At 42.6% G+C, this 19,299-nt stretch overlaps 2 non-coding genes and 1 pseudogene across 2 annotated transcripts; all 3 read left to right on the plus strand.

Annotated features, from left to right (window-relative positions):
- Nucleotides 1-14,025, plus strand: part of LOC121624296 — a 34,829-nt pseudogene extending 20,804 nt beyond the window's left edge.
- trnal-cag lies at nucleotides 2,859-2,941 on the plus strand. Its single transcript has one exon. It is a non-coding gene; the product is annotated as a tRNA-Leu (tRNA).
- On the plus strand, nucleotides 4,375-4,446 carry trnaq-cug. The gene has a single exon. It is a non-coding gene; the product is annotated as a tRNA-Gln (tRNA).
- Nucleotides 14,026-19,299: the final 5,274 nt, after the last annotated feature.

Below are 19,299 nucleotides of genomic sequence, written 5' to 3' on the forward strand. Positions count from 1 at the left end.
TGCACTTGTTTCTGTCGTCTGAGAGCTCCTTTCTAAAGCTCTCCTCTCTCTCAGAGAGCTCCTTTTGGTGGCTTCGGTCTTCTGCTGCCAGCCGCTCTCGTAGTTCTTCGCAGGTCGCTTTGCTCTGATTCAGCGCCGACTCTGCGTCAGTCAGCTGGGCCAAGGTGACGATGTAAGCATTGGTTCGAGCTCGTCTTTTCTTGGTGGCCCTGCTGATCTGTTTGTCTTTCTGCACGAGGACCTCTTTCAGCTGGCTCACTTCTGCCTGCCACTTGTCATTCAGGGCTGTTGCTCCACTGGAGGCTTCGAGCTCTTCTACAGAGGCTCTCATCCTCTCGGGTTCGTCTTTGAGGAGGCTCTGATTAAGAGAGACCAACTCCTCAGCTCTCTTTTTCAGGTCCTCCTGTAGCGCCCTGCGCTCGTGGTTCCAGCTTTCGATGGCTTCCTCATGTGTGCGCTTCAGATCGGCGACACGTTTTTGCAAATAGCCGATCCATTCGTCCCTCTCGCCGATCCCCTTGATGGCGTTCCGGAGATCGGCCTTTAACTGATCTGATTTTCTCAAAAAAAAAAGCTGAACAGTCTCTTAATACAACTAGTCAATATACCAAAAGTGAGGGACTGGCTTCTTGGCTCTGGGGTGCTTAAGTATAGACAGTGATGGTGACGTCACTATGTCAAGTGACGTCACTGTCACATACCCAATTGCGCATATACGGAAGTTGACTCCGTCTTAAAAAAAAAATGCACTTTTGAAAAAAAATCAAAGGCTGAACAATAAGTTAAATAGTGCAAAAACATAAAAATGAAGAACATATAAAAAGAATGGTGAGGCAATAAACAATATAAACAATAAAATTTACTGTTGGCAGTGACAGTGAGTGCATGGTGTTAAACTGCTCATTAATGGATGAGAAAGTACTGTAGTGTTGGTTCTATTGTAGCAAGTGTGAGCCCCTCAGCTTTAATAAAGCAATAATTTCTCTTGTCTTCTTGCCATTGCGGTTAATGAACAGTATTTTTTTCACATTTTATGATAAGAAAACATTACAGAAACAAAGAAAATGTCTGTGGCTTTTTAGTTTATAGTTTATTCTGGAAAACTGAGTAAAACTTTATAACTCATGAACTTTATTATTGTCTTACAACTAGTGCAAGTACTGTCTGTTTGGTTTTAACACATGGAGACATTAAAAAAAGTGATGTGACTTTTGTTTTGCTCGGTTTGACTGTTAAAACAATCCCTTCCGAAGAAAATCAACCAGAGGGCAGGAAAGACCATTGTGCAAGGTCCATTTCCTGTGAGAGACACATACAACATATTGTCTTTTCTTTTATTGTTAAATTATGCTCTAAATTAAAGATTTGTGTATCTTTTCAGACATTTTCTGTGTATGTGTAGCATGGAGGAAGCTCCAACTGCATTTCGTTGTGCATTCCTATTGTACAACACCTTTGATAAAGAATAATAAGAATAAGTACATGTTTGAATGCTTTCTCTAAAAACAGAATGGTGTGGTATGTTTAAAGATGAAGTTAATTGAAGTAATTAAATAATTAGCAATTCAAATAAAGATATGGTTTGAAGAAAAAAACAACAACAAACAAACAGTCGATTTATAAATTGAAGAAACCTTTCTGGATGACTGAAAATGACAAATCTTGAGTGGGCTTTGGAGGAATTGCATTGTGTGACCTGTTTGTCAGTGGCTGCTTAGCTCCACCAGAGGGAGCTCTGGAGCCAAAGGTGTTTGAAGAGAAACAGTGTCCAAAATGGAAAGTCTTCAGGTTTTAAAATGTGAAGAGTTCAAGTCATTAATGCTCCATGCTGCAGTGTTTAGAAGCGGCAACTCCACCAGGCACACCTTTAGATTGATTATAATCAGTAATATCAGTTTGTGCACACTTGCTGATGTTTCAACCATCTTTTCAAAGTAAAATCTTGGCATCTTATCAGCTGCAGTCACAGGCTTAAACTCCCTGGAGGAGACATCACAGGTTTTGACTATGAAACCATCCGCATCATGATGCATACAGGAAACACGTCCCATGCCCTCCCTCTCTAATGGGCTCAATCCCGAGCCATTATCAGGCTGTACTTATTCTCCATTTTGCGTGACACCACTGGCCACATATTGATCCCCCTCCACACATGAATGCATTTACAGAGATGAATTTAATAAGATGAATTTAATTGCTGTTGGTACTGATTTCTTTTTACTTATGAGGTGCTTGCATTAATAATAGCCAATTCTTATCTGTTCTTCACACCCAATATACAGTTTACAGTCCAGTTTACAGAATAATATAATGTATTATTTCATGAGTAGGGGGCACTAGATGATGTCAGTGATGCATTGTGCATTATTCCTACTGGTGATGACTATTTTTTATGATGATTTGATATTTGATTATATGGGGATGGGGTATAATCACTGAATCCAGTGATCCGACTTCAAATCTCGGTGGGACCTGATTTTAAAAACAAGAGTTGTCAAAGCAAAGTGATCACACCTGTGTGACTGGCTTGCATTGTGTTCTGATCTTAAGTAGCTGTCAACGCAATCCGTACATGACATTGTTCTTCAGCTCAAGCTCCAGATTGCCCGCCATGTCTTCCAGGATTGTCTGTTTCATCACAGCAGTCACCAGGTCCACAGTCGAGATGTAGCGCTAATGTTCCAAAGTCACCAGTCAGGACTGTGCGCTTGCATGTTTGGCAAACATAGCTCCTCATTGAAGAGGGATGAGCTGTGATATGTAATTGCATATTGTATTGTTAAGTCATATATGATGACATGTTCAGTACACTGTATCCTGGTGTTCGAGAAAATGTCCACTAAGTTTTTATCTTTCTAGTCAGGATGGCCGAGCGGTCTAAGGCGCTGCGTTCAGGTCGCAGTCTCCCCTGGAGGTGTGGGTTCGAATTCCACTTCTGACAGCTGCTGCCTATGACATGACCCTGAGGACTGTCAGCAATTACTTGTGTTTGGTGTCAGTGACAAAATGCACTTCTACTGCATCCTCATTCTGAATGGGTAGGCAGTGTCTGACATCTCGTCAACCTGTATCTCTGTGCGTGTGTCGCCACATAATTTACAAACTCTGTTCTCACTGTGGTTTTCTAATAAAAGCTGTTTGTTGTGTTTTCATCACGGCAGTCGGGAGGTACACAGTAGAGGTCCAGTGTTAATGTTGCACTTGCATGTATGGCTAACACAGCTCCTGACATGATGATGTTGCGTTGTGGCAAAAGACGAGCCACGATATATTCTTGCATATTGTATTGTATCATGTATGAGAGTGTTCCACAGGAGTGTCAGTGACAGTTGTAAAAGTAAAGTGATAAGACCTGTGTGACCTTACATGTTGTTGCGTTGTGGCAAAACATGAGTCATGATACATTATTCCATCGTGTATTATATTGTAATATACCGTATATCTAAGGTGCTCTACGGTGTCTCCCCTGGAGGTGTGGGTTTGAATCCCACTTCTTACAGCTGCTGTTTTTAAGTGGAACTGCTGCCAATGACTTGACGCCAAGGAAGACGTGTCAGCAATTATTTGCATGTTCAGGGACAATGAGAAATGAGAAAACACAGTTTTCTTGCAGCTAGGGCTGCTTTCTGACATCCTCAGGTAGTCTTTGGTCTCAAGGCAATCTGGTGCTCTGTGCACATATTGTACAGGAGTGAGTTTCTCAGTTTGAGTGTGTGTGGTCTCATAATCGATTATGCTACTGTACTGTACGGCGAGATCACGGAATAATTTAGTATATCATGATGTTTTTCATGATATTGTACATTTTCTGAAAATACAATCAAGACATGAGTAAATGTTGTCGTGATCAAATGACCACGTTTGTTTCTTGCTCATCCAAAAAATACAACACACGACAGGTCAAGATACATGGATGCAATAAACACAGAAAAATGGACTAACAAATTAAAGTATTTAGTTCAGTTTGTCTCAGAAAGATAATGTTAAAAGCGTTAATGTTGCACTTGCATGTATGGCTAACACAGCTCCTGAAATGATGATGTTGCGTTGTGGCAAAAGACGAGCCACGATATATTCTTGCATATTGTATATAATGGAATAAATGATGACGTGTTTGTGCACTGTATCATGTTTAATTTTACAGTGGTCTTATTTGTTTCTTGATTATTTGTTTCTGGATTAATTGTTTGTAGGAAGTCTTTCAGAATGATGGCTTGAGTTGCAGTTTCCTGCATCACCTCTTGTCTGTGGAAGATTAGCTAACTTCCTGAAGTGGGTGAGCCAGTACAGGATTGCTTTTTCTCTGCATCAGCATACTTGTATATACATGATGATATCATGTACGGCCAGTGAAGTGGCTAGGTGCTAAATAGTGGTTCCATGGTGTAATGGTTAGCACTCTGGACTCTGAACCCGGCGATCTGAGTTCAAATCTCGGTGGAACCTGATTTGAAAAACAAGTTGTCAAAGCAAAGTGATCACACCTGTTATTGTAGATGTTGAGAAAACTGTGACTTGTTTCACTGGAACCACTTTATCCACCACGGCAACTCCGGTCAGAGAGTAGACACAGACACAGTGAACAGTTCAGGTTTTTTATATAGGATTAAATGGTTGCAGCATTACAGGCAAGTCTTCAGTCTACCGAACTGACTTTTAGGATAACGTAGGATGTGGAATGTAGAATGGTTTCAGAATGGTTTCTGTAAACAGAATAAAATATTCAAATAATATTTACTATATTGAAATGCTGAATGCACTGTGCTTACTCCTCCAGCAATTACATACAAGTGCTATGTAAACAGAAATGGCTAACAAATTAGCTGAGTTGGTTTTACACATATGCACACAATGTTAATAAGCGATACAACACAGCTAGCTGGCTAGCATTAACTCCACTGGTTAGCGAACAGTAGCTTAGAAAATGACTCTGAAAATATACATCAGCCTCAGCAACTTAACAGAACATAATATGGGCTTCACATATTATTTATCTCTCATAAACTACCAGCAAATACATTCTTTTAAGCAATTAGTAACTTACTTTCTTCATGAACGCACTCTGTGGGATGAGAAGCAGCCTCAGTGCAGCATGTGCTCGTTAACTCCACACACACACAGGGTAAACATTATGAGGACCCTACAGCACACCTGAGCTGTCCAAGAAGGTGCCTGACTAAAATAAACAACATAACACCCTGGTTTAATTAAATAACATGGAATTTACAACACCTGTGTGACTGGCTTGCATTGTGTTCTGGGGTCCGTTTCACAAAGCAGGTTCAATAAACTCTGAGTGTAACCCTGAACTCTGAGTTGATCTACTCTGAGATAGGAAACTCTGAGTTTTCGATTCCACAACAGCAGATTTGAGTTAGTTTGATTAACTCAGAGTAGGTTCACCTCGAGTTAAGCGCGTGCACCGCAACTATAAAAAGACAGCATCAATGGAGCCCCGATTTGAGGAGTCACCATGGCAACGGGGAAGCGGAAGGCTGCGTACTTCACGCCACTGGAATTACACATTTTAATGCGCTCATACAGCGAGTATGAACACGTTTTTAGACGGAAGTCCAACACTATGCCAAAACTCGTCTGCCGACTGAATGAATGAATGAGGAAGTGAAATACGGTGTGTGGTTGAAAGAGGGCAGAGACACAGAGAAACTCGAGGTTCCTTGAGTAAAACCTGGTCCCGACCAGGTTAGGTTCATAGAGTCTGTTACTACGGTAACTGACCCAGAGTTTAACTTACCCCTGTCTGTGAAACAGGCTTGAGTTACCCCTCTTTCTCTGATTTGACTTACCTTCCTATGTGAAACAGAAAACTCAGAGTTTCCCTCAGGGTTAGCATACTCGGAGTTTTCAGTAAACCTGCTTTGTGAATCGGACCTCTGCCCTACAAGGAAAAACACAACCTCCAGGTATTGAATAACCACATTGTTAAACATTGTGACCACTTTACCGCATTGCCAGGGTTCACTTTTAAGACTGAAAGAGACAATATTCACTGGACCCGTGACACAGCTTTTGACATTTTGACACATTGGATAAAATTGTTTAAACTAGAGGACCCCACATGCCTGTTTTACCAGGAGGGGTTTGAAAATGTTATGATCCTAGCCAAAAAAGCTAAATTAACTAAACAGCAACTCTCTCTATTGAACAGAGGTTTGAATTTTATCCCAACCACAAGGAATAACAGAAAACTGAAACCGCAGTCCAGACTAGACCTGCAAAACTATCATAGAAGACTAAAATTATGGGCTTATTATGGAGATGATGAGACCACTCAAAAACAGCCCTTTACTCCCCTTTCTGGCTGGTCGCCACCAGACTTAGAGCTACCATCATATGTCAGAGATGTAATCAAATTAGAAAAAACAAAAACTGACCACCTGGTCCGAGCCAAACTCAAACCAAATCAGGTCTCTAAATCAGATCCGGATACCAAATATTTTAGACAAATTAAATATTTTTATGACTCCTCCCTCCAAAAAGTCTTCACAACTGCAATCCAGGGAAGTATTCATACCAAAAATTGTGTTTATTTGATTTCATGTAAAAAATGTAATTTGAAATATGTAGGTGAAACCAGCCTAACAATTCAGGTTAGGTTCACCTGCCACAAACAAACATCATTACTCTTGCATTCAGCATTTACTTCTGCTGTTATTGTTGTTGTTGCGTATGTGCAAATGAACAGTAGATAGTTAAAGTACGTGTGGTATGAAAAGCAATTCCGTCATACTTTGAAATATGTGACGGCAGTCATGCAGCATATGCAGACCCAAAGTGAAGTGAGTTTGAATGCATTTTTGTGTGAAAGCAATTTAAAGTGAGCCACATTGACTTCTGCTCTGCTGACAGTGTGAGGAGCTAGTCCGCATACAATGTATGGCATGCATTGACTGTGTGTGTATGGGTCTTGGAGGAATCAGATCATCAAATCCAGCAGAGGGCACTGTTTGTCTTTTAGTATATTTCCCTGTGAAAGTTAGTCTGCACTTGTGTATCCTCAACATAAGACTGCAATATATAGTGTGTTTGTTATTAATAGAACCTGATATGTATGGAATCAGATGGGTCTTCATATTACTGAATGTGCACAGAAGGATTACACATGCATTTTATGATTTCTATATAAATGACTATAAATGACACACAATTATTTTTCTATGCATACAAAAATATTTATTGTTGTATATTAATGTAAAAATATGCAAAATGCAAAGAAGCTTTACAAATGTATTTCTGATGTTATTATATTTCTCAATGTCAAACTATGCATCTATGTGAAGCCCTTGCAGTCCTTGAAAGGTGTAAACTGCTTGCATTGAGACTCCATGATAACATTCATTATACACAATCCTGATTATGTTGGGTTTCTGTTGAAACTCATCATGGCCTCAGAATGACCCTTCATGACTTGTCCTACCTCATTATTTTTAAATCCAGTGTTGGAATGTAATGGACTGCAAGTCTCTCAGCAATTCAACAAGCATCTGTTAAAATGTGGCACTTCTACAACAGCTATTACTGCATTTGCAGTATATACTGGATGTTCATGCATGCTCACATCAATACACTGTCAGCCTGTGTGTGATTTAGTGGCTCTGTGATTGCAGGAGGGTGATGGAATGAGGGTCCACCGTGGGTGGGTGAGTTGATTATTATTTGATTGACACAGATGTTAAAAGGTCTTGATTTGTGGTTCTGATCATTCCAGCACTCCTCTCTCGCCTCCTCAAGCACAACAATCATTTGTTTGGATTTAGTCTTTAGCAATAACATACACTTTTGCTCTATTAGTGGTGGGGTTCGAGAATGGAGATTCTAGCCATCTGGTCCATGCATGTGGTCAGATGCAGTTTAATATGAATATATATGGTCTCCAGAGGACCAATCTTAAAGAATAAGCTAGTTGATTCCTGATTCCTGATTCCTTATTCCTCTGTGCTATAGACCACCATTGTTGTCCACCACACATCAGTGAGGCCACACTGTTATAATGATATTGTATTTTTGGCTAAAAACTACGGTGTCCAGCTGTTTTAGTAAAATACTGAGCCTTTTCAGTGGGAACCATTAGCTTGGAGCTGAGAGCCACAGACATGCAGGGTAGGGAGGTCAGAACGTAACGAGAGACAAACAAACACAGTCCATTTTGGTCTTTTCATGGACACACTGAAAATAAGAAAGAATATAAATTACAAATATTTTCATGTATTTACTCTACTGAGTTGTTAGGATGAAGTAACCACCCACCCAAAAAGAAATCAGCTAATAAGAAAACAGTATCTGGCTGAGTAATGGTCTGATAATAATTATTATTATTGTATTATTTTTAATACAAATGCAGTTTGGAGCTTGTGAAGTGCTAGCAGCCACTTGTTACTCAGCTGTGTGTTCAGCTGTCCTGTTGCTATGTGTTGCTGGAGAACAGATCACCCATCTGCTGCTCTTCCACTCATTCTACCTATCTCATTATCATTTTTTCTTTGTCTATCTCTGATTCCATCTGTTGTCCATGTTTCCCTCAACTATTGGACCACAATGAGGCAAAAGGTTCAACATATTCTGCCTGATCCTTCACAGGTCCCTGAGGAAAGTGCCTTTTACCTTACTGAATTACATAATACTTTACATGGTGACACTCTGCCATTGAATCAGTGGTGCTTAAATGGGTATGTCTGCCGTGTAATCTAGACACGCCTTGTCAGGGAAAAGTAAGACAGGCCTTTATTCAGCTGCTGCTGCTGGTGGTGCTGCAGGCTAATGCAGAATAATTAAAGAACGAAGCTGTTAATGCATGCAGTGAGAGGGATGAATGAGCAGATCTCTGTGGGCCAGATGTTTGGGACAAGATATAGCTCTTTTTCAAGAATAATGGCAACAATGTTGAAGCTAGTGTAGAAGTGAGTGAACAAATGAATGTCCTTTTCGACACCATAAAACAAATAATTACATATCATTATATAAAGTGGAACACTGAAGTACTTGAATATACATGCATCATTTTTTCTTTTGTTTTTCTTTTTTTTTTTTTCTAGGGAAGGACCCCCATGCCCCCAGCTCTAATTGTACCCCTCCAGAATTTTGACATTCACGACACCCCTGATCAAATCCCTCCTTACATCCTGGAATTGCCAATCTATTGAAGTATTAAACAGTGTTTTCTGTTTTCCTAGGTTAGGCTAAATTACTGCACAGTGCATTGATAATTCCAAGGGTATTTCCAAATGGGTTGAGGCAATTTTCTTGTGTTGTTTGTGCTATTTAATCTCAAGCATTCATGTTTACAACTTTTTCTCAATCAAATGTACATCAAACCTTGACCATTTCTGTCACATTGTTGATGGACTATTGCTTGCCCATGCCAAAACAATACAACACTGCATATACTACAAATGTAATGTTTGTGCCTTATATTGCTGTTCATTTTTATCTGTGAGCTTAACAGACTTGCTCCAGATCTTCTGAGAGTGTGTCATTGAGACAGACAGGTCTTGAACAAAGCTAATTTTCTCCTGATTTGCATATCTGAAAAATGAAAATTAGTCCTGAATGTTCACAAGATATGTAGCTTGTGAAAAATGGGTCCACTTTGTACTTTGGTTTTGATTCAAAATAATCTGTCATAATTTGTTCTCACGTTCACTTCTCCCATTGAACTACATAGACAAGAGGTCAGGCAGTGGCAAAAACCATGTGACACAAACACAGGAAATGACCAATCAAAACAATAAAGACATAATAAAGATGAAGTCTGATGATGTTGTGAAGTTGTGTGAGATCATGGGAGTTTTTGTCATCATTTTAAACAGCCACCATTGCATTTTTTTGAAATGAGGATTATGAGGTGTGGCAGAAAGAGAGAAAAAAGGCAGTGTTAATGTGATAGCAGTAATCAATATGATGTAACCACTAATATACAAGAGTAATAATATAGTAATGATAGTGTAATAACACTAAAGCTGTTATTATATACTATACAATATAATGAAAGTGAAGATATTGAATGAAGTCTTATGTAATTAATGAGCTTTATAGAACAATTAGGAATGAGGCTTGACCAGACCATTGGAGAGGATTGGTATGTCCAAATTGATACAAAACAAGCAATATATATATTACCGGTATTACCGGTCGGCCTCAGAGAGATTCTGGCAAACCGTCTGGCGCCTCAGAAGGGGAAAGCAGTGCCCTGCCAATACTGTCTACAGTGTATTGTCAGGCGGTGGAAAGAATACTTTGATGTCTCTGGATGTTGTAGGGCTGTCTTGGTTGACACGCCTCTACAACATCATGTGGCGGTTGGGGACAGTGCCCCTGGACTGGCAGACCGGGGTGGTGGTCCCTCTATTTAAGAAGGGGGACCGGCGGGAGTGCTCCTACTATTCCAGGGTACTGGAGCGAATTCGGCCAATAGTCGAACCTCGGACTCAGGAGGAACAATGCGGTTTTCGTCCTGGTCGAGGAACACTGGACCAGCTCTACGACCTCCGCAGGGTGCTCGAGGGTTCATGGGAGCCCAACCAGTCTACATGTGTTTTGTGGACTTGGAGAAGGCATTCGACCGTGTCCCTCGTGGCATTCTGTGGGAGGTGCTTCGGGAGTTTGCTATGGGCCGTCCGGAGCAGGAGCTTGGTTCGCATTGCTAGCAGTAAGTCAGACCTGTTCCCAGCGCATCTTGGACTCCAGCAGGGCTGCCCTTTGTCACCGGTTCTGTTCCATATTTTTATGGACAGAATTTCTAGGCTCAGCCAAGGGCCGGAGGGAGTCTGGTTCGGGGAGCACAGGAGCTCATCTCCGCTTTTGCGGATGATGTTGTCCTGTTGTGTCTTTCGAACCAGGACCTTCAGCATGTGTTGGGGTGTTTTGCAGCGGAGTGCGAAGTGGCTGAGATGATAATTGGCACCTCCAAGTCCGAGGCCATGGTTCTCGACCGGAAAAAGGTAGCTTGCACCCACTGGGTTGGAGGAGAGCTCCTGCCTCAAGTGGAGGAGTTCAAGTATCTTGGGGTCTTATTCACGAGTGATGAAAGGATGGAGTGTCAGATTGACAGGTGGATCGGTGCAGCGGTAGCAGTAATGCAAACGTTGTACCGGAAAGGCCGAAAGGCAAAGCTCTTGATTTACCAGTCAATCTACGTTCCTACCCTCACCTATGGTCATGAACTTTGGGTCATGACCGAAAGAACGAGATCTCAGATACAAGCAGCTGAAATGGGTTTCCTCCGCAGGGTGGCGCTGTCACTCGGGAGGAGCTCAGAGTACGTCGAGAGGAGCCAGCTGAGGTGGCTCAGGCATACCGGACGCCTTCCTGGGAGAGTGTTCCGGGCATGCCCCACCGGGAAGAGGCCCCGAGGAAGACCCAGGACATGTTGGAGGGACTATGTTGCTCAGCTGGCCTGGGAACGGTCTGGAGGAGGTGGGGAGAGGGAAGTCTGGGCATCCCTGCTTAGACTGCTGCCTCCGCGGAAGAGCAGAAGAAGCAGAAGAAGATGGATGTATAGATGGATATATGGACTGAGACTGACTATACATGTAACATAAACTACATATATGTGACAGAACTTACTTATATGAAGGAGCGATGCTGGGTAAAGTTTTCAATTATCATGCTTATTTTGAATTGATTATTTTGAACATTTTAGTCTATTTCAGTTCATTAGAAGGCCGTGGCTCTTTAAACTGTACTTAAGCTCAGATATGCACTGTGGACACTGGCACCTCCACAACTCTCTTTTCTGGGGAGTGTTTAATCATTGCTGAAATGTAAGTGTGTGTGAAACAGTATTTCTGCCACATCTCCACCGTGTCACCATCTTACCAGCAGGACATGTGTGTTCACAGGACAGAATGCATGACACCAGAGCTATTTCTGTCAACTGATGATAACTGGCTGCCGATGTGACTGTAGTCAGCGGCACGAGGCTCTGGAAATAAAAAGCTAAAATGACAGTGAGGCGAGATATGCTGTCGTTAATAACTGTGACAGGCCAGAGGCCAGTTAAATCATCCAAGCATTCTTGAACTATTGACAGTTCAGTAATTCATGTTCAGCTTTGGAGCAGAACATCATTGCTTCAACTACAGGCAGTGATGGTGTAGATGTCCTCTCAGTGCTGAGGCAGTTGTCCACAATTTTAATCTGTTTCTTGTTTGCTTGTTTAAACAACAATATTGCATGTAACCATGGCGCTACCAATTAGCGACCAATAAGCGAGAAGACAGAAGCAATGAGGGCTTGAAATATAGGATGTAATATAGGAAATTCTGAAGGCTGAATAATGAATACTGAGATTATGATGCATCTCAGAGTCCCTCCTAAAAATTGTGGTTAAAGTTAACTTAGGACTAAAAAATATCCTTCCACACAGTGGTGTTGAGAGTCATTTATGAAGCTTTTCCATACAACTTTTGTCAGGAGGGCAACTGACACAGAGTAGAATGTTGCTGTTTAAAAACATTTTCAGCTGAATTATTGCATAACATATCTTAGTATAGTCTGTCTCCAATTATATCCTTTTGCAGCATTTTACTTATCTGTCCTCACACAGGGTATCTGCAGGTCTTCAAAGTGCTTCAAAGCATTTAATTCAGTATACTCAAAAAAAAAACCCTTAATGAGTATTAATTAAGATGACACCATACATAGTCCTTCCAATGATGTCACATTACTCCACTGATCCACAGGTGGCAGTACCATGCCAATATCTGCTGCAATGCACCATCAAAGGCATGGAAGAAGACCACAAGCAAGTAATGTTTTAGGAGGAAGAATATGCACCTGACACATTTGTTAGATCTCACAGATACACTACACAGAGATACAAATAACTTTTACTTCTTTACTAGAAGACTCCACTGGCTCCCTCTCAAGCCTAGATGAGGCTTTTTTTCTCTCCTAAAGTGCACTGTTTCAATATGTTTCTGTCAGAGCTTGATGGTGTCAGAAGCTTCAAACATCACTGCTACTTCGGAAAGCGCTTCATTCATTTTCACAGTTTTGAAATTTTTGCAGCTAAACTACCTAATAGGCACATTAGTACAATACGAAGAGAGAAAAAAATGAAAAATAAAGCAATGTATACTAGAACAACATATCCATAGGAATATACTCCATCTGATACCAACAAATAATGATATAAGGGTAATAGGCTAATTTAATGAATGTCATTCTCCAATAACATCAAATAGATTAGAAAAAGGCTAGAGCTAGAACAGTCTAGAACAGGCCTTGCAAATAAATGTGCTAAGCCACTGTTGTCACTTGAACTACAGAGCATCCTTGTAAGAATAATGTGAGAAATGACTATCGGCCATACTCTGCATTTCTTCCTTGTAATATCTTAATCATTCTGCTTTGTTGTGGCTCATGGTTGCACACATAATTCCTCTCCAGGACAGAATGTGAGTGGGTGGGAGGGTATGGATGTGTTATGAAGGCCTCTTCAGAGAGACATCATCAGAGACTCAGTGCAGAATGTGGCGTGGTCATGTGCAGGGGAGGAATGCAGTTGGCTGGTGAAGCTATCTCTTCCTATTTGTATACATTTCTGGGAATCTTTGGTGATGGCTGATTGCTGTTTTCTATAGCACTCAACACAATAGAGTATGGGTCTTACACAAGACCTACAGAACAAATGAGTGATAATTTATTCACAGTAATTAAAACTAGAGCATGAGTTTGGAAACATGAACATAAAAAAAGATTTTCTAAATGTACAGTCCTTAATAGGTTGTGAATCCAGTCACAACCTGTCCACAATAAGACCTCACCACCTTTCCGAACACTCTGAACACTTCTTATACAAAGTGTGACACCCAAAATCACTCTGCCTCTGACGAGCTGCTGAGAGTTCTCCCCCTTCAAGAGCTTGCACATCCCACCTTCACACAGGAGACAAAGCCTGGCAAGACACCAGGGCCGGATGGTGTCCGAGCTAAGGTGGTCAGGCTAAGGGAGCTCTCTCCTAGAGAGCTACAGAGTCCTACAGACGATAGACCCAGAAGGTGAGCATAAATACACACCCTCTGAAAAACATTCACTATCATACCAGTCCCCAAGAAACCTAGCCCTTCAAAACCAAACCACTGCTGACCAGTCATGCTGACTTCAGTAATGGAATGCCTGGAAAAATTGATCCTGCATACCATCCTTTGACTTCGGCTCCACCTTAAATACAACTGAGCACGTTGAGATGATCAAGCAGCATCAACACCTCGATATCCTTCCACTCCTCCTCCATTGAATTCTCAATTTCCTCAGCGACAGATCACAGACTGGTGCACTCTATACATCTATAAATGACAGAACCAGCCCTTTACCCACCACCACATATTTCAGATAATCTGATGACAGTGCCATTCTTGGAACACTACTAAAATGAGTATAACAGCAAATTAAAACACAATTTCTCACTTCACACAGTGGGTGAACTGATCACTGCCTGCAGCTGAACATGGTCAAAACAAAATAACTGGTCATTAGCATATCAAATATGTAATAAATATATAAATATCTTGGACTCACTATAGTCAGTAAACACAGTTATGATCAACACATCACTTCTATCCATAAACGATCCCTACAAAGACCTCCAATTTCTAGTTGTTGCTTTATGAAAGGCAAACCATCCTGCTGTACTGTTCTCCCTGCTTCTTTACCATGTTGATCATCAAAAAAAAAAAAAAAAAAAACTTACCAGTGTCACACCCACTGCCTCTAAAATAATTAGTCTTCCTCTTAGGCATGAAGGACAGAGTCATCACACTCCTAGCACTCACAAGAGCAAAAGTCACTGAACACCCCCTCAAACATCACTTTATATTACAGCCATCAGGACGGAGATATAGGACAATAAAATGGAGGAGAGCTCGCTTCAGTAGGAGTTTTGTTCCCTCTGTCATTGTAGCATTGAACAAACTCCATCACTGACAATGTTGTATGCTTGGATGTATGAATGTACAAGTACTTACGGAGACTCTTTGTCTTGTCTTTATCTGTATGTTGTTGTGTCTATATGTTTCTGTGTTGAATTGGTGCTGAAACCAAATCTCCCTGATGGAGAATAAAGTCTAAAGTCTAAACTAAAATTACTTGGCTTTTAACCGTGTCTCGGTCAAAGTCACATGATCACTTAAACCTCCGTGCTGTGTCCTCAGTTGTTTAAACTGCATACAACTCGATAGAGGACTCAGATGCAGAGTTTTCACAGCACACAAGTTTATTTAGCACGATAACCAGATCTCTTCAAAGAGTGACCAAACAAACCGGCTATGAAATTAAACTATGATGTCGTTTCTAGGGAAGTGAGTAGCAGAAGTGCTCACTAAATAAAGTAAGAAATTAGATAACCAAAAAACGCTCCTAATGGAGGATGAAACTCAAAAGGCTATCAAACACAAAACACTCCAAAAGGGAGGAATTTGGACTGGAGGACTAGTAAACTTAAATACGCTAGGGTGAAACAAAAGAGGATCTACAACAGACTATAGAACAATGGCTATGAAACAAAAAACACTCTAATCGAGGACTAAGATACTACTACGAACAAAATAAAGAACGAGAAGGCAAAAAGCTTAACAATGAAATACAATGTCTTAAGAAACAAAAGAAAACTCTCATAAGGAGGACTATGGCATGAAATGAACAAAAACAAGGAACAAGGCAAGGAAGGCAAGGAACTAAACTATGAAACTTACAAACAGAAATCACTCTCAAAGAGGAAAACAGGCTTAGGCCTAGAATACTGTGGCTGGCGTGGAGGACTCGACCTACGGACAAAGACACTCTGGCACAAGACAAAGGAGACACAGACTATTTGAACACATGGAGGGTAATGGAGAACAGGTGGAGACAATAGGTAATCAGGGCAGACACAATGGTGACATATGAGGAAGGGCAAGTGCTCTGAAACGAGAGGAGAATTACACTTTCAAAATAAAACAGGCATGACAAGACAGAAAACCCAAGACGATACAAACCTCACCACGGTGTGACAGAACCCCCCCTTCTAGGAACGGCTACCAGACGGTCCAGACTGCTCAGGATGCTTTCGATAGAAGTCTTTGATGAGAGTATCGTCCACTATGAACCGGGACGGGATCCATTGTCTTTCCTCTGGGCCATATCCCACCCAGTCCACCAGGAACTGTTTGTCCCTGCCCCTGTCGCGTACCGCCAATAAACGTTTTACTTTGTAAACGGGGCCCCTGTCTACCATCTTTCACGGGCTTTGCCTGACTGACATGGAAGGTCAGAGTGGGGCAGGCGGAGGCGGACAGCTGCAGGACCAACGACCTTGGTGATGGGGAATGGACCAACGAATCGCGGTGCTAACTTCTTAGAAGGCACTCGGAGGTGGAGGTCCTTAGCCGAGAGCCACACTCTCTGACCGGGTTGGTAGGCAGGAGCCGGCCGCCTCTTGCGGTCCGCCGCTTTCTTGACTCTGTCCCCTTGCCGGATGAGCACCTGTCGAGCCGCAGCCCAGATACGTCGGCAACGGCGGATCATGGCATGGGCCGAGGGGACTGAGACTTCATGCTCTTGATCTGAAAAAACTGGGGGATTGTAACCATGTACACACTTGAAAGGAGCAAATCCTGTAGATGAGGTGGGTAGGGAATTATGTGCATTTTCGACCCAGACCAGGTGTTTGCTCCATGTTGCAGGGTTCTGGGACACCAGGCACCGGAGGCCGGTTTCCAGCTGTTGGTTGAGACGTTCGGTCTGGCCATTAGCCTCCGGGTGATAGCCTGAAGTCAGGCTAGCCTTGGCTCCGATGAGCCGACAGAATTCCCTCCAGAACCGCGACACGAATTGGGGCCCCCGGTCTGAAACAATATCTTTAGGAAACCCTTGGATCTTGAATACATGATTTATCATAATCTCTCTTTGGCTGAAGGTAATTTGGGTAAAGCTATGAATCTGGTCATTTTGGAAAATCTGTCGACGACTGTAAGAACTGTAGTGTTACCTTGGGAGACCGGGAGCCCTGTGACAAAGTCCATGGAAATGTCGGACCACGGTCTGGAGGGAATGGGCAGCGGTTGAAGCAGACCCACACGTGACCCGGAGGACGTCTTGTTTCTAGCACAGACCGAACACGCCTCAACGTACTCCCGGACCTTGTGGCCCTCCATGGAAGGCCACCAGAACCTCCGGGAGATGGGGAACATCGTCCGCCGCACTCCCGGATGACAGGGGAGCAGCGAGGAGTGAGCCTAGTGAATCACCTGTGGGCGCAGATTGACAGGGACAAATAATCGATTATCTGGGCACCTACTAGGTGGCGGGGTCTCCCCATTTGCCTGCTTAACCTCCCTTTCTATCTGCCAAGTCACCACTCCGACCACACAGGTCCGTGGAAGGATAGATTCAGGTTCCTTGGCAACAGGCTCAGGGTCGTAGAGTCGAGACAGGGCGTCGGGCTTGGCATTCTGGGACCCTGGCCTGTAGGAAAGAGAAAATACAAAGCGGTTAAAAAACAGCGTCCACCTGGCCTGGCGAGAATTTAGTCTCTTGGCTCTATGTATATACTCCAGTTTCTTTTGATCCGTCCAGACAAGAAATGGGTGCTCAGCCCCCTCCAGCCAGTGTCTCCATTCTTCCAGTGCTACCTTGACTGCCAGTAGCTCTCTGTTGCCTACGTCGTAGTTCCGCTCCGCCTTGGACAGACACCGCGACAGGAAAGCGCAGGGGTGCAGCTTACCGTCCTGCTCCGCATACTGTGAGAGCACCGCCCCGATGCCCTTGTTGGAAGCGTACGTCCACCACAAATTGGTGGGGATCAGGCATGATGAGAATCGGTGCCGTGGTGAAGCTGGTCTTGAGTCTTTGGGACGCAGTGTCGGCTTCTGGTGACCATGAAAACCGCATCTTGGAGGAGGTGAGTGCATGCAGGGCAGCCGCTATAGCACTGAAACCTCTGATGAACCGCCTGTAAAAGTTAGCAAATCCGAGGAATTGCTGAACCTTTTTGCGACTATCGGGAGTGGGCCATTCGGCCACAGCATGAACTTTAGCCGGGTCCATCTGCACTCTTCCAGGGCTACGATGAAGCCCAGGAAGGAGATGGTTTTGGCATGAAACTCACTTTTTTCTGCTTTGACAAAAATTTTGTGGTCTAACAGCTGCTGTAGTACAGCCAATACGTGCCTCTTGTGAGTTTCCAGGTCAGGAGAGTAAATAAGGATATCATCTAAATAGACATAAACAACTGGTCTAAGAATTCTCTTAAAACATCATTAATCATGGCTTGGAATACAGCGGGGGCATTGGTGAGACCGAATGGCATCACCAAGTACTCATAGTGGCCACTGGGCGTGTTGAACCCTGTTTTCCACTCATCTCCCTCCCTGATCCTGACCAAGTGATAGGCGTTACTAAGATCTAACTTGGTAAAGACTTTTGCTTGCTGAAGTTGATCAAACACTGATGTCATGAGAGGGAGTGGGTAACGGTTCTTAACCATGATTTCATTAAGGGGGCTGTAGTCTATACATGGCCTAAGGGACCCGTCTTTCTTGGCCACAAAGAAAAAACCTGCACCGGCCGGTGACAACGAGGGCCGAATAAGTCCCGCCTTCAGTGAGGTATCAATGTACTCTGTCATGGCCGCTCTCTCGGGTCCAGAGACTGAATACAGGCGTCCCTTAGGGATGGTTGAACCGGGAATTAGATCTATGGCGCAGTCATAAGGTCGATGTGGTGGTAGTGACATGGCCCTAGATTTGCTAAATACCTCTCGGATGTGGTGGTAACAGGAAGGCACTAAATAAACACACAGGCATAAAAGTTGTTTAGCCCAATTACTAGAGACACATCAATACTTGACAAGGGGTGTGTAGAGAGGCTTGTAATCTGTCATAGTTCTTACATTTTGCTACATGCTTGAGTAGTTCTTCCCCTTTTCTTACATTGTACGTAAGTAAGTAAGGCTTTATTTATATAGCACTTTTTACACACAGCTACAAAGTGCTTCACACACAAAAAGATAAAAATGAATAAAGAAATAAGGAAAAAATACAATACAATATAAAACACAGCACAAATGACAAAAACAAGTGGAGTGGAGTGGAGATTTATAAAAAGGCTTGCCTATAAAACTGGGTTTGAAATAGTCCAAACATTCATCAAATTAAATAGATGAGGAAGATGATTCCAGAGAGTTGGGGCAAAAACAGCAAAGGCATGATTGCCTTTTGTTTTGTAGCTGGAGTAGGGGATGGATAAAAGGCCGAGATATGGAGTGAGGAGATCAGATATGTAACTTAGGGCAAGGCCATG

The sequence above is a fragment of the Chelmon rostratus genome, chromosome 20 (assembly GCF_017976325.1).
Source record: "Chelmon rostratus isolate fCheRos1 chromosome 20, fCheRos1.pri, whole genome shotgun sequence".
In the NCBI taxonomy this organism is placed as follows: domain Eukaryota; kingdom Metazoa; phylum Chordata; class Actinopteri; order Chaetodontiformes; family Chaetodontidae; genus Chelmon; species Chelmon rostratus.